Below are 17,098 nucleotides of genomic sequence, written 5' to 3' on the forward strand. Positions count from 1 at the left end.
CATGATGGGTTGTTTTTTTTTTTAAATAAAAAATGCATACTTTCAGCTATTTTGAGCACTTCCTTCATTTTATTTTTCATTTAAACTGATTTGAACAGATTGTCATTCTTGTCAAAGAATGGTTAATTAGCAGATCTTTGAGCGGGACACCGAACCCTTACAGTACAAACATCCCTTCCTGACGTATTGTGACCATAGAGGGCCGGGGATGATGCTAATAGATAATGTCTGAGCTCAGACCAATTAACAGCTTGTCACGCAATCTCACAGCCCTGTCAATGGGCACTAAAATGGGATTTTGGTCTCGAGCGGGCCCAAAGGCCGCCTCCTTCCAGCCAGTAGTCAGGCTGCCCGGCCACCGCTCAACCGAGCCGCTGCCGAAACAAACAACAAAAACTGACCTGCGACCGGCGTTCACTCCAACGTGGTCTATTTCCAGAAACAATAGCCATTAAGATGTCAGGATGCAACAGGCGAGTCGTTAAAGTGAGCGCACGACTCAGCCGGCGCTCAAGCTGCAGTAATGCCTCCTGACAGCGGCGAGGGAGTCGGACGGCGCGGGCCGGGGGGGGGGAGGATGAGGGGTTTGGGAGGGGGGGCAGGGTAGGGGGGTGTTGAAGGAGGGGTAGGAAAAAATTGAAGTTTTTTTGTGGCCGTTGCTGTTCTGTCGGAAGGCCTGTCCAATATTTTTAGCCCCTGTTGCACAGCGAGAAAATCGACACAGAAAACAAAAAAATGGAGGGAAGAAACACAGAAGCCTAACCGGGTATGACATGCGATGTCGGAAGCGTGGCGGGTTCATAACGGGGTTTTTTTTTTTTTTCTTTTTGTTTTTTGTTTTTTATAAAGGCCTCTTGTGCCTAGCTCCAGAGAGGTAATAACATATTTCCAACTCTGACATTTAATCCATGCAAACAAATCACCGCGGAGGCCTTCCCGTCCGACCACCGTGCATACACAGAGCAGGGGAGTTGCTAGCCAGGGAAAAGCAATAGATCACACTTAGGTGGGAGGGCCACGGCAGGGGGGGAATATGGTTATTTGTGCGGCAACAACCTCAATCTTTATTACCTGCGACCTGACCGCTCCATTGTAGCAGCGGATTGTATGCTCCCACCTTATATTAATGCTCATATATGTGGAGCGTTTGCTCCAGAACCTGTGCTGTTTGGTGGTTTTCACAGTCATATACGGCACAGGGTGAATGACTGAATTTCCACATTATGAATAATTTCAGGTAATACATTTGGCGCAGGAGAAAAAAAAATGGCTCAACGGTCTGCCATGCGGAGAGCTAACAGTAGCACAGATTAACTGCAGGGGAAGAGAATCATGTACTTCCTCACTGTTTGAAGTCATGATAATCTTATGCTTCATACTGCGCAGTTTCTACCAGTTTCGCATAGTTATTAGAGCGGAACCCTGCTGGCAGAAACAAAATGCAACACGTTAACGGGCCATGATCACCCTGCTATGGTCATTAGCACTTCTTTTTCATCATGTGAGTTAGCAGCCCTGACTCACATACGTGCGCGCACACACACACACACACACACACACACACACACACACACGCACACACACACACACACACACGCACACGCGCGCGCACACACACACACAGTGCGGTCCCTGCGCTTGGGCTCAGCATCTCATTGAAAGGACCCTGCATCACAGTGAATCCCCTCCTGTGTTTTACCTGTCAGGCGGAGATTAAGAGTCCCAGGGGTCCTTTCTGAGGCACGCCGACTGCGGACTCAATTCCGCCGACCGCCGGGCCGGCAAACAGCACCTCCCCCCTCAATTCTTCTCGGGATTACCTCGCAGAAACAAAAATGTTGCTGGGGAGGAGTCTCGATCTGAGACTTTTTACCTCGCAAGCAGGGAGGGGAACGCTATGGCTCTCCCACTGCTACATTTAGTAATGGCACTTTTCCAAGGTGACCTAAAGGGCCGACATTGATGCACCTTGCTCAGGGGCGGAGCTGAGGGCTCATTGCAGAGGGGGCGAGGACCTGCAGTGGGCCCTTATACAGTCTATTATAGGCTGTATGGAGATGCAAGACATATCCAAGGGGAAACTTACTGAGATGGAAGGGCGGAACGGAGAGAAATGCGGATTTCAATGAGGTGTGCTATTTCAGCACACCTCATTGCGTGAGACCATTTTTAAATACCATGGCTCCGTCAGCAGTGACGGCGATGGGGAATAAAATAAGGCAGCCAGCCGCTTACACGAGGATACTGGATAGCAAATAAAGTTTTCTGTAACGCTATTGTGTCTCTGCTCATTCAAAATAAATATCGTGGCGAGAAACTTAGCTAGGGGTCGGTCGAAACCATAACGCCCTCAGTCTGACTTTTTTTTATTTTTTGCCGCAATCAAGACACACAAACATACTTTATTCGAGATATTCAACTAAACAACAAAAATGCATATCCAGTCAGGCAGATCGGGCCCAAGGTGGGCCCCTTTGTAACCGGAAGAACCGCGGGCCCGGGTCAGCAGCACCCTCTGCCCACCAGCTCGCTCCGCTACAAAGCTTGCTCATTTAGGCTCGGCTGTTTACAGAATTAGTTGAGGTTCAGCCCCTTTCTCGAGGATATGACAGCAGTACCTGGTCTGGGATTTGAACCCATGACACGAAGTTTACAAGTGCGGCTCCCCAGAATCCAAGCAACACTGTATGGAGGTCAGAGATGGGGCACACACTTGTAATCACCAAATGGCAATGAATAAATGAACTCCAAATGCTATATTCTAAATGTTTCTGGCCAGAACACTTGTTGCTGATGACTTATGACTTGACCTAACTTGCGAAGTCCATGCTATGTTGTGGCATTCAGCCCCCCCCATGTGCTTTGTACCTGACAGACCGTGTTGTCGTAACCTCGCAGAGACACAGATGGGGGGCGGTAAGGGATCCACAGAAAGAGGAAAAACATGCTAGCCTTTGTTGCACGCAGGTTGAGGCTAAGCCACACTGACAGGTGATGGACCTGCTCTCCGTCTCGCCGAATCTCACCCCCCGGGCTTTTGGGACGAGGGGGCCATGCTGTCCTCTGACAGATCCGGCCACTGAGAGTCTTGCAGGAACACCGTTATGCCCCCATGTGGACTGTTCATTATTTAGAGAGTCAGAGAGACATTTGGGTGTAACGAAAAGGACCTTAGAAAGGGACACAGTTTCTTTTTGTGAGTTTATGTGTGTGTGGGCCTGTGTGTACATGTATGTCTGTTTGTGTGTGCATGTGTGCATGTGTGCATCTGTGTATGCGTATATGTGTGTTTATGTGTGTGTACATTTGGGGAGTGGTGGTGCGGGGGTGGTGTTCACAATACACATTCCAACGACATACCTTGTGTGGCCTGGAACAAGAATGTATTGAGGCAAACGTCATGTTGAGAGCAGAGAAGGTCAACATTTAATGAGTGGAAGAACCAACTGGAATAAAAAAGCTTGAGAAAAGGTTCTTTCTTTTGAATTATTTCCAGTTGAACACTTACACTTAATTCAAAAATATATATACTGTGGAATAGATATATAACCTTCAAATTTTTTTGTTCAGAGGTGATGGCCTTCGTGGGCCGACTTACATTGTGGTCGCCAATTTGCGTCAATCCTCTTCCTGTTATTGTGATATGAGGTCATTAGCGAAGCGGGGCTAACATTTTCATTACGAGCCATGTCGTGTCCGATAATGCATCGATCACAAAAATGTTGTGAATGCAGCACCGCGCTGGAAAGGTTGCCTGCCGTCTGGACGGAGCGTTCGTGGGAAGGCGTGATGATCCACGCTCGTCGCAGAGTGGTATGAGGATGAGCGAGCTGGAAGCAGTGCGGTCCGGCTGTTTTAAACCTCGCACACCAGTCACAAGACCGGCAGCCCTGCTGCGAGCGATGCTTTCTTTGACAACATTTGGCGATCATTAGGTTCATATCGGGATCTACAGTATGTGCGCTCCTGTATGGGCTCAATGATTTCTTGGCTCTGATTTGGACACTTCTCTACCTCTGCAATGAGCGTGTCCTCTCTCTGCAATGAGTGTGTCTGATATTGAACCATTTTGACTTGCTTTGCATTTTCTGTGAACGTGTTCCTGTGAAAACCAGCATCCACCTGCATTTTGTTAATAATGCCACCTTTGCTACATGGGATGTCTGCACCAAAGTGTCCTCTCAAATATGGTGAAAAATATTATAACCTACTACTGTATAGGAACCTATAATCTAACATTTCCAGTTACATTTTGAATACTGTATACTGTCATACAGCATACACAATATCTTTATGGACTGGAAATTACTACTTAATAAAGCTGAATTTCATTGGAAAACAATGGCGGTGCTTCATGAGAGGTAAAACAATGGTGGTTACTTCATGACAAATAAAAAAAAAGAAAAATAATCACCACGAAAACACAGTCAGTAACATTATGTAACAGTAGCACAACATTTGCTTTATAGCCCAGCTCTGACACACGCTTGGAATCATTAGGTATGCTTTGTGAAGGTCTAATGAAGGTAGACTCAGAGTAAAGGGGCACTGTGTTTCCCAAAGGACGTCAGTGTGAGGGAGGTCTCTCCCGGCCTAGATGTGCAGGAGACGGAGAGATTAGCTCCTGCAGAGAGAGCTGGATTGAGCTCCTCAGTCGGTCTGACAGGAAGCCGGGATCAGAGCCCACGTCCCGTGGGGGGGAGGGAGAGATCCTCTGAGCAGATATGCGTTCGCCCAGCGCTGCCGCGTGACTCCTATGTTCTGATCCACATTCTGCAGATGCCTGTTCATTTTTGCTCACCCCTGGTCTGATTCCAGTGCTAACGTTAGTTTCATAACTGAGAGCTGCACTTTTGTTCCCAAAGACGTGGAAGAGTCTTTGAAAACACAAGCCTCCATTTCATTGAGCGACCTAACTCTCCCACCTTCAGCTCCCCCCAAAAAAATAAAAAATCATGAGTTGGCTGAATGACCACAACTGGGGAGAGGTGAGACACATTGAAGCACTTTTGATCAACATACCCACGCTCATTCAGGGCTATGCCACTCGTTGGAAATGAGAGAGGGCTCGGCCACATGTCACTAATGGTGGGCTTGATGTAAATTTCATATAAGAAGAGGACGTGTTGAGGAAGGGTTGGGGATGGGGAGTGGGTTGTTCAACCTTCAGCCTTACTCTGACGGCAGAATGTGAAATTAAACTCCAGCCTTACTGTAATGGCAGAATGTGAAATTAAACTGACCCTGGAGGTAGCATAAGCAAACCTCCGCCCTGTAAAATAAATGGCAGCGGCGTAAGTGGGAGGTGTCAGATATGAAATGTCATGGCGGGATGGCGGAGGGGATGGTTTTCCCTCGCGTTAGCTACTAGCCCCGGGGATGAGTGGTGCACAGCGATGGCACTCTGTCCTCTGAAATGAATAACATCCCCTGCAGCCTCGATTAGGTTAACCAAGGCCAACTTTGCCATGGCTCAAGCAGTATTGAAATTATGTCTTCTAGAAACAATTCCATGAGTACTGAATTATTGTATTATGAGTAAAAAAAACATGTGTACAGTGGGACATGCCAAGCACACAGAAAGTCAATGGCTATGCTCGATACGTCCAACTAGGCACCTTGCCTGGGTTTCATGTTCTCGTAGAGTTTCCTTAAGGGTGATTTAAAGATTGTGTTGACTTGGTACTAGTCAGTTACCTGGGATGGGGCTTTGGCAGAGGGAGACTGAAATCACTATGTTTTCTCATGCCAGATTTCCTGTTTTGGGGCATCCAAAGTGTCCTGTCTTGCAGTGGGGTCAAACAGGCACCGTTTTGTGATGTCCCTTCCCCTGTCTGTCTTCATATGACTGGCGAAACAAACGACCCCCACAACTTGGAAAGGAGCCCTGCAGAATTGTGCATGGCAGCTATTGTGACGGGAGTCTCCAGCTACTTCACCAGTACCAGTGTCGTCAGCTCAGGAGCTCACAAAGACCCTCACTGGGCCCGACCCAGACAATCGCAGGGAGCCTCCCGCTTCTATGGCAGCCATTGTCAGGTCACACGAGGCTGGACGCTTTCTTTAAAGCAAGTGGTGATCGTTTGCTGAAGGGCAGGAAGAGGACCTGCCCCAGTGTCAAGAGCAGGCATCCAGCATCGTTAGTGCGTAGCAATGAATAACCTAGAGGCCTGCAGGACTGAACCCTGACTGGAGCTCCCATTGAGTGAAGACCTTCACCTGCACCGCCTCGGAAACTGGATCTATAAGCGATGGGAAGAAAGGCTAGGAATGATGCTGTGTATACCATGCTGGCTCAGATTCAGGCAAGTGAGAAAAGGGGGAGATAATATTTCTACCATTATTGATATTATTGATATGATGCGCAAAACATTGAGCGGTGTGGTTGTAAAATAAGAAGTTAAATGGTGAGAACAGGCTAGGCTAGCTGAGCCAGCTAGTCTCATCTTTCTGCCTGTAGTCTATACTGCATCTGGAACTGTTTCAGGGGTCTCTGTGCCCTCTGTGGATCCTGGTGGGCTATTCCACACTAACTCTCTGTGGAAGAAATATTGCTTAGCATCAGGGTGAAATTTATCTTTAACAAATTCCCACCCATGTCCTGTTGAACTGCTGACAGAAGCCATCTTGAAATAGCTGATCTAGCCGACCTCGTTAATCCTTTTAAGAAATTTTAAACAACAGAGCCTATCATGCCCTCGATCACCCCTGACAGTGTGCACGTTTATCCCAGGACAAAACCAGAGGAGGATTACAAACGTCCTCTTTCCTGGGCAAAGAAGATGTTCGTCAGGAGAGAATCGCTGAGCCCCACGTCGACAGAGGGGTTTTGCAGAATCGACGACTGCTCCGTGAGAGAGAGCACCTCGCGGCACCGGGCGCTTGGGTGAGTCATCCGACGGGGTGGCGGCCCTCGGTTCTGTGGGGGGGAGGCTGATTTCACGAACGTGATTCAGCCCCAAGTAAATGGGGCAGAAGTAATGCTGTCGGCCCGCACATCAAAGTAGGTAACAATCAAAGCGCCTGCTCTTGCGCCGGGGTCTCCGCCCCCCGACCCCGCCCCCCACGCTCTGTCAGATACCCGGTCTGGAGTACCGCCGCCAGGGCGACATAATGGCCCTTTGATGGCCCTGACCCCCCCATACCCCGAGAGCAGCGGCGACATAATGCCCCCCCTGTTCGGTGCCGGAGCAAGGGCAACCGTGGCTGACCGGGGGGTTATGCTCTCACACTCATGCACGACTCCCTGACAGCCCGTAAAAAGGTTATTTCCTCCCAGAGGTCATCTTCGGCCCTGCCTCTGGGCGGTTTCACAGTGACTGAAGAATCCGCTTTCTGATTGGACAATTATGGGGGGCAATGCCCATGCCCTCTGGGAGTGCTGGGCTGCTTAGGTCATCCTTTGAACAGGGAACCCTCCATCAGCCTCATCAGCCTGTGATGGGGGACTTGGGTTAAGGTCTTCCGCAGTTTTTCAGTCTTGACAGGCAACCAAAGCACCTGATCTGTTTCCTTGTTGATTCAGCTGAACACATCTAGCTCACCTCCCCTGGTCCTGGTCTGTGAGTGTTGTAAGCCTGGTCTGACACTGTTGCTCATATAACTTGAATGGATACACTTCTATTCTGTTGTGCTGGAAGTGGATAACAGTGTCTGCTAAATGCATGTAGTGTAATGTAATATCCTGTGGATGCCAGGGCTTCAAAGGAAGGTGGGAAACCTGCTGGATAGTGGTCTCACTGGAACTGAGTCCTGTAGGCCTTCTCCAGACATTACTTACAACCCTGCAGAACAGACTGCTGCTTGGGAGTCGCAGACTCGGCGGTGGTGCAGGCTGAATTTCTATCAATACGTGCGTGACTGGTGCCCTCCAAATATGGGCCTTTCCTATACTATCTCTCACATGACGTGGTGTGAATGCATGACTGACTTCAGGTTTTCATAACAGGACATATGCGACATGATTGAAATGCCTGCAAATACATTTTTTCCTGGGGATCAAGAAATTGGACGTTGCAACATGTGTTCTGATGCATGCTCTCTCCTTGCTCTCTCTCTCTGTCTGTATTTCTCTATATCTCTATTGCTCACCCTCCGTATTTGCCTTTCTACCTCTCTGACTCCCTGTCTCTATCTCTCTCTCTCTTTTGCTCTCTCTCCCCCTCTCTGTTTCCCTCACTCTCTCTGTCTCTTTCTGTTACTCTGTCACTCTACTGTGATTCCATGTTTCCCTCTCTCTGTCCCTCTATATCTGTTTCCCTGTTTCAATCCCTCTGTTTCTCCATCTCCATTGCTCTCTATCTCTCTCTCTCTCTCTCTCTCTCTCTCTCTCTCTCTCTCTTTCTCCCCATTGTGCACGATTCCAATCTATATTTCTCATTATGACTCAGCAGAATAAACCACTGTTGGTCTAATTTGAGTGGAAAGACACCGGGAACCGAGGACAGTATGTGACTTTGAATGCATCTTTAGGGAGACTGCCTGTCTTCCTGGTGAAATGTTTGATTATGAAAGACAGTTAATCAGATTGCGCCCGTGTGAAAAGTGCAACAGAAATGGAATGCTCTCGGATTGCGCCTGTGAAAGCACCTGCCACGCGCAGAACCAATTTCAATAGTGTATTTAAATGGGTACATTAAAGGGGACAGAAAACATTAAAATGTATTAAAATGTAAAGAGTATTCCTGCCTGTTTCATGACAGAGAGATAGTGTAGAGATTGCTGTGCAGAATATTCCAGAGTCAGTAAAATCCCACTCCTTTTTATTGGACTTAATTAGTGCTCTCACCCATTTTTATTCAATCCTTTATCGTGCTGTGATGTAATTTATTCTGTTTGATTAAATATCTTAACTTACATCATCTGACAAAGCAGAAAAACACAAGCAATCATGTATCTCTCTTGGTCTATGGAATGCATTTCTAACAAGCAATCAGTCCTTTAAATTAAATATATATCAAATACTCAGGGCTGGTAAGGTGAAATAAGGGAGTGAATATATTCAAAGACCTGTATGATTTTTTTTCTTAATCTGCTGAAAACAATAGCAAATGAATTCCATTTTCCTCTCCATAATGAAAAATACAAAAGTGAAGAGAGGAGAAGGAAAGATGGTTTTAATTAAGGTTGAGGAATGAAATTTTGAGCAAGCTTCAGTGTAATTCCGTTTTCCCTCACGCGGAGACAATAACATTCTGCTGAACTACAGCGCCCCCTTGTGACCACAAAATCAACTGCTGAGAAGCAGCGTCCACATCATGCTTTTCTGTGCGTTGCCGCAATTAATCAGCCTTAATTACCTGTGTGCGTCGGGAGAACGTAAAAGCTGCTCAACAAGGCAGATAAACACATTCATTTTGTCGAGGTCCTCTCCACAACCCTTATGGCACATCTGTCAGTAGTACCATTGATCTCAGTACCCATGAGCAGCAAATGAGTAATATGGGTTAAAATGGAGATCTTCACTAAATAATGCTTGCATGTACTTCAAACAGACAGCAGCATACTGCAACATTTTACTAGTACAGTTACCCGCTGTTGGAAATTATCCTTAGCTTTACAGATTTAATGCATTGGTGCCATATAAATACATCGGGGCACTAAAACAGTGTGTGAATGTTATCTGTCATTTGTAACCAGCAAATAAATCAATAAATATGTACGTTAGAAAATGCACTTTTTATCTTAACGTTCCCTTTTTCCGGGCATGCTTTCCATGTGTGCAGGTGAGCACAAAGCCCCGCCTGGCTTTTCAAAGCCTGAAACTAACCTAACCCTTACACCCACTGGTGTGCTGCATTAGAGACATGCATTCTATTTTGCCTTTCATGTTCACTGTTTGCATTAAGGTTCTCCATTTGGGCACCTTCACAAGAATTTAGTCTAAATTTGGAGTAAAACTCAGCAGAGGAAGCCTGGATGTATTGATATGAGGTTGTCTATGCCCCATGGTGTCTTTTTTAACCCCTCCTTGTGTCCAAGCAAACCCAGAAGTAAACTATATTGTAAAATACATAGATTAGAGTGTCTTTCACATGTGCAACTCTGAGCACATTTACAACTGTGCTTTGCAATGCAGGTGTACGTAGGTATGTTAAGAATACATTGCAAAATGAATGTACATTGCAAATGTATACTTATACCTATGAATGTGGCAGTGATTGATATGTTTTCTAAAATGTGTAGCACTGGGAAAGCTGACAGGCATTTACAGTCTCAAACCCAAAGAAGTCTTCATCAACCCACTGACATGCCCAATGGCGATCGCACTGTCTGGAGCGAGCCCACGTACAGCATCGCTCCAGTTAGCAAAGCTGCGCACGGAGGAGGGTCTTGCCAGAATATGGGTCAAGCAGAGAGGTGTAGAGCTCTCATTTAAAATTACCCTCACACCTGTTGCAGAATAAGAGCCATCCACTTTTTGGGGATGTGTTCTCCTTCAGTGTTTTTACATGCAGTGTGCATTGGCCAGCACAGTTACATGTATGTTATGGTAGTCATGGCAGAGTAAAGTATGTGTCCATGTTTGCCTTTACAATGCGATATGGGGTTGGAACTATGCTTGTACATGTGTCAGGCCTTCCATATCTAAGTTTACTAAATCTTATCTGACTGGCTTCAGTATGTGTGTATATTTAAACTAACAAAAGATTCTTTATATAAAAGTAGGTGAAACCAGCCACTGTTTCCAAAGTGGTAGCGAGAAAGAATCACAAAGGTTATGTGGATTTAGATATTATTGACAAGCTATCGGAACCAGACTCCAGTCTTTGTAGGCCTTGCAAAGGAAGTGCTTACAGTTTGCAGATGATAATATTGTCGCTGTCTAGTCACATTACCATAATGGTTGCCTCCGTTATTTCTATTGAGTGGTTTATGTCTTCGACAGAAATGATGGACCATACATAATGTTGCACTTAAAGTGACAGTGAAAGTAGGAAAAGTAAGGGGGTCCATTTTTTAATGAATGAGTTCACTTGTCTCGTCTATTTGCCTCAAGCAGTGCTCATGACGGATGGGTGGTTGACTTTATAAAATCATTGGTTTATTTCTGGGGAACTGCAATCTGCCTAACAGGAAGTATCACATGCTACACAGTGAGAGCACATGCCGGAGGTCCCGACCATGCAGAGCTGATACGGGAGGTTACCAGAGCAAACTGCGTAGCTTATGATTTTTGCACGTCCTCCCTTTATATGACTACGCATTTCCTGCGTAAGTTTGGGTGAAGAGCCTTGGCGCACCTGGGCACAGGGGCAACCTTCAGGTCACACACCCTGCCCCCTGCCACTACACCACACTGCTGCCCACAGAACATCCCAGGGGTGCTTGTCTGGATTTATGTCTGGTTTCTTATCTAGACCACTGACATTAAGTGTAAGAGTGGTGAGTAAGGTGCAAGCTGTGTTCTGTGAAAGCCGTCTGCATTGGGCTGAGCAATCAGGGACCCTGTTCTGAGATATCAGCCTGTAATGTATTGCAGCCTGTACTATCAGACGTCTGAACCAGACGACTTATGCAATGCAATGTCCTCGTGCCTGCTGTGCTGAAGTACAGTTTGTAACATGACTCATCTCTGACCCACAGATGACCTGGCAAAATATTACCAAGGGAATGCTCATGAGGTGTAGTTATAGGTAGGACGGGCTGGATCAGAGAGCAGTTTCATTAAGTGAATGATTACTAGGTGAATTCATGATATAGGCTATTTCTGTGGCTGCAATGTGCCATTATTGACAAGGTAAACCAACTGCACTGATCACACTGACAGTACAAATCAAATGCCTCTTATCAGCAGGTTAATAAGCTAAAAGGTACAGCTCAGTTCAATTATTTACAAAAGAACAATTTCTTAATACAATACTTATTTTGATTACATCGGCAACAACAGTGTCAATCAACGTTAATGGAAATTGTCAAAATGGTTTAAAACCCTAACAAAACAACAAATAAGATAAACATGATAATTGGATGCTTTAAAAAGCTAGGACTTGGAACTGTACGAAAAACAGGTTATACATTAAATGGCCAATCAACAGTTTAATTAAAAGTGCCAAGACACTAATCAAGTAATGAGAGCTGAATCATCATATCAGCAATTAGACATGGTATTCCCAAGGCTGAAGACAGGAGTTCAGAAAAGAGATATACAGAAATGGTTATTTCCACAAACATTCAAACTGCCTAAACAATGTCCCATTGATTGGCTGTGGAAAAAGCTATGAAGACACATGAAAACAAACAAAAAAATTCTATTGCCTCTAAAACTACCTGTAATTGCCACTAAATCATCATAATTGCCAATACCGTTGGAAGAAGCTAAAGCAAATAGGCCCATTGAGCATTTCAAATATGGAGTAACAGAAAATTAACAAATGACAGCAGAAGAGACAAAAATGTGGCCCATCTGTGGGGAAGGTTTAGACAAGAAAAGGATGCATGGCTAATTATTTATTAAGACCCCCTTGTGCTGTCATATCTGAGTGGCAAATCTAGCATGCTTTTGGGTTTAAGGAGCCAGTCTCTGTTGCAGTGTCAGTTTGATAGTTCAGCACCATGCCCACATCTGTGCAATAGGCTCCCAAGACTTCATTGTAAAAGGGCGGTGCTACCTCAACAACATCCAGCAGCTCACTAGGATGCGCAAAAGCATCCAGTTCTGATGTGATCAGTTACGCCAACTTCCTGCGAGGGGCAGTGATCTGTACCTGCACAGGGTAGCTATTGGTCAGAAGTCATTTAAATACAGTATGTCGTAACCACAAGTGTGATGTCATTGGCACCAGCACAAACAGAAGTGTCTGGGGACACTGGACATTGGCATCCCTGACTTTAGCATACCGTTGGCCCCTTGGCTTCTGCAGCCTTGACCTTTATTTCTGTCATAGTTACCACAGATTTTTTTTTTTTGGCCCCACAATCACAACCATGAAAACTGCCATGATAACAAAAAAATGTTATTCCCACATGAGCACATTTGAAAACAGAACCAATGCAAGAGTGAAACACATCAACCGTCAAATGGAAGCAAATCAACACTGTGTAAAGGAGCAGTTCAGCACACCCTGTTCACATCAGCCTCTCTGTGTTTGCGAGTCTACCCATCTGTACATACATACGCACCACGTGTATCTCGTTAGTTATGACTGGAGGAATGAGTAGCGAAAGGTCAGATGTCAGAAAAGCTGGACTGGCGCTGAATGACTAAGATGTGCCGAGCCGAACGGGCGAAGCCGACTGGGTGCGTGTTCCACGGCGTGCGTCTTGCTGTACTCCGCGGGCAAATCCCACCTTTCCTTTTTTTTTCTGGCCAGCTCAAACCCGTATCAACGCTCCATTGGAGTTTCAGGCGTCGGAAAACGATCGCCCGGCCAGACCTTTTGACTCCACGTGCGTGTGACGCGGCACGACCGATCACTCGCCGAGTGCCCGGGGGAGAAACGGGGACGTGCCACACGCGGGGCTCGGATTAAGGCGGCGGCTCAGCGGGGCCAATCCTCGGCAAACAGCGCGAGTCGATGCAGGTGCGATGAGGTGAGAGGGAATTAGTATTCGGCGCGAACGCACCTGTAACTGCTGGCCAGATGAAGAGGCAGAACGCTGATTAACACCACTGAACCTGATGCAATAATGGGCTCTCACCGGTTTGCAGATTACGCCTCCTCTGTTTCTAAGTAATGAACATCATCATGCATCAGTTTGCTGTCGCACTTGGTACACATATTTATACCGCAGCCCGGCTTGATGAGTGATTCTGATTGGCTGGAAGTCTGTGTAAAGGGGATCTGCGTGGATAATATATAGTATACATAAGCCTGACAGATGACAGATGACAGATGAGTATACTAATCTTTATGGCTATGTGAAAATTCTGAATCAATGGAAAAAAGGCTGTATATAAAACAGCACCAGTTAAATGGGCGTAAAACACTGTTTGGCTTGTGTGGGCCAATCGGTGCATGGCAACCTGGGGTCTCTTAAAGACAGCAAACCTGCAACAGGTATGCTTATAACATTGATACATGGATGTGTGTAATAGCACAGTACAGACAGAATGCATCCAGCACATTGCAATATAGACTGATGCAACCACTGAGGGAAATTTCAACTAAACTGCACCCACTTTCCATGTTAACTATGGGAGTCAACAAAACAAAGACAAACTCAGATTAATCGTCTGGTCAGCGAAATGTCCATTTAATCTGGGTTGATGACGTGGTGGTGTGGATAAGGAGTCGGAATTACAACGTGAATTCCTTATGTAAATATCAAACTGATATGGATGACTCATGAAACAGTGAATTCTGGAATGTTTCCCGGGTGTTTGCTTAGGAAATAATGTTATCACATGTAACGTGGCTTATCTCCTAAAGCTTCTCGCGAATACTGGGCCTGCACTGTACTGTAGCTAGGACACGAAACAAAAGTGTGTTAAGTCCTGGGACTCTCATGCTTTGCTGGGCTTTGACTGAAGCAGCGGCGTACTGACACGCTGTTGACTCTGGCGATGAGATCAGTGACACGCTGGTGCGTGGGACCGCCGCCAGCTCCTGGCGCCATGCCAGTGCGCGGCTCAGGGGGACGGTTTCCAGGAGCCTGGTAGCCGTACGTTTGCATTTGCGCCAGAGAGAGCTCCGGCTCCTGATCTCCGGCCAGGCCTTGGCAGCCTGCTGTACGCTACGCTGGTCTTGTGAGGGTGGAAGCCGGAGCTCGACCACACGGACAGCGCAGGCTGGGATGATGGATGGTGAGCGCAGGAAGAGGAACCTTCGGAGGGACGTCCTCACGGTAGGCGGCTGTGGCAGTGTCTCCTCCCCAAGCTCCTTTCCCTGTGGCCAGCGCCCTCCCCTCCCTCAACCCCCCCACCCCCAGAGGCTTAGCAGGGACAGTGAAATATGGCTTGAGCTTCGGAAAATCATCTCCCCCCCTCGCTGAGCTGCTGTAGGGGGCAGATAAACCTGGGCCTGACGAGAGGGGTGCCCCCGGAAAGGCCAGGTGGCGACACTCTCATTCATCACCGCGGATGAAGAGGGATTCCGTGCCGGGCTCGGGGCGGCCCTGCATTGCACCCACTCCGGCGTTGCGTGTCTGAAGCTCCAGACGCAGGTGAATTTTTTCCCAGAGCGATCACTGCCACCGATTGCCTCAGACGGGCTTCACAGCTGGCTGTGTCTGCAATGTCACACGCAGCAAGTCTGCGCAACGCATAAGAGGTCATTGCACCACGCTGTCAGAGCTGATTATGAATTCCCAGGCAGTCACCCGCTGAAACTGCCACCCTCTGGAACCTGTGTGGTTAATCATCAGTGGAACTTCCCTAAAACTGACAAAAACAGACAAAAACAAATCAAAACAAAATCGGAATCTGAATCTCGAAGCTGGGTATCTATCTTCATTTTTTAGATTGTGGCCTATCATCAACGGGCTGTGTTCTTGTTTGGTTTTGTTTTATAACTGTTAGTTGTGTACCACCCCAACACTGTGGAACTCCAGTAGACCTGTGGTAGCCATGGATCTATTATAAATACAAAGGCACATTAGTACACTAAGCATACCACCTCATCACATGTGCCTAGGGAGTTAAACTGCACTCACTCAACAGCTGAAATCACCCATGAATATCACAGTCAGACTGCAATCGATGACAAATTTAAGCAAGTTGTTTGAGTTGTTTTTTTTTTTTTTTTTTTTTTCCCGTGCATAAACATAATCAGCAATTTAGCTGTCACTAGAAGATACCGCAATGATTGTGCAAGAATAGGAATTGGACACAACAATTGTCTGCCCCCCCTGGTCACAGTACATTTCTCAGATTGCGTGACAGTTATTCATGGGCTTTGAACTGTTGCCAGCATTTCTGGAACGACAGGCTCCATTCACTGCCTGTGCGACAGACAGACTTGAGATCCCATCACCCGCAAAGCAGAGCTGTCAAACAGAGGCAAATGGAGAGCCACATATTTGGCAGCCACTCTGGTATCCGTGAGGAGGTTGCCTAGCAGCACTACTCTTGGATCCGAACCAAATGTCAAATGAGGTAGACAAAGACTTTTTTTTTGTTAATCCAAGTTTTTATAAAGGAAAGCGACAAATCAATAATTGCAGAATCAATCTCAACTGCTATGCTGAAAAGTTTTTAAGCAGCTCTTGTGCAACAACTTTCCTTCATTTCAGTGGTTGCTAAGCCTGTGAGGTTGTTACAAGTACCTTGTAAAAACTTTCCACACTTTCCTAAACTTGTTATGTGGAGTTAAGAACAAATCATGAAGTAGTTAGAGTCTATAGTTTTTTTTTTTTTTTTTTTTTGTTCTGTGTAAAAACTCGTTTGGTACGGATATTGCATATTCTGTGTTACCAACTTGCTACTTTATATTTCTGCACAATCTAACATTTTATATTTTTGGTTACTTTCAGGTGAATGGAGCTCCCCAGTCCAATCAGTTTGTTTTATACTGTTCCCACAATAGTATTTAAATTTCTACCAGCACCATAACACAAGCACAAAGCTATAATTGTATCTCAGCCACTGTCAATAAAGAACGTTTTTTATGCTGCCATGGGATTTTAAACTAATTTGATAGCCTAATATTCCGGAACACTCGATGATTCAGTATGCAATACAGTGTGTGTACAATGCATGTACAGTATTTATTACAAGGGTATTCATATTTATCTTGCGTTAATTAAACTTTTAATTTAGCTGTATATGTGTGGAGCACATATGCCATATGGGCAAAGAAAGCCAGAGGCACCATGCTAGTTGTTGCTATGCTTGTTGCTAGGTGAGTGAGGAAAGCACTCCACCAGCATATAGTGCAGAGTTCATCCATCTCAATAAATGCAACAGGTTTATTTGTATTTGCAATGGATAGTATTGATAAAGTAACACGAATCCCTTTCTCAAGAAAATACTGATCAAGGTACAGTTACTTACATTTGTTAAATTACTGTCAATGTACTAATACATTATGAATGAAATCTGTTGGTGGTGCTTGTCCTTGTCCTTGACAGTTAAGTGCTTCAAGCTCTTTGGCAGGGATGAAATGTAGTTCATTATCCTTATTGTTGCTATAAGAGACCCGTTGAAGGAAACACATAT

Source organism: Megalops cyprinoides, chromosome 18 (genome assembly GCF_013368585.1).
Source record: "Megalops cyprinoides isolate fMegCyp1 chromosome 18, fMegCyp1.pri, whole genome shotgun sequence".
Taxonomy (NCBI): Eukaryota; Metazoa; Chordata; class Actinopteri; order Elopiformes; family Megalopidae; genus Megalops; species Megalops cyprinoides.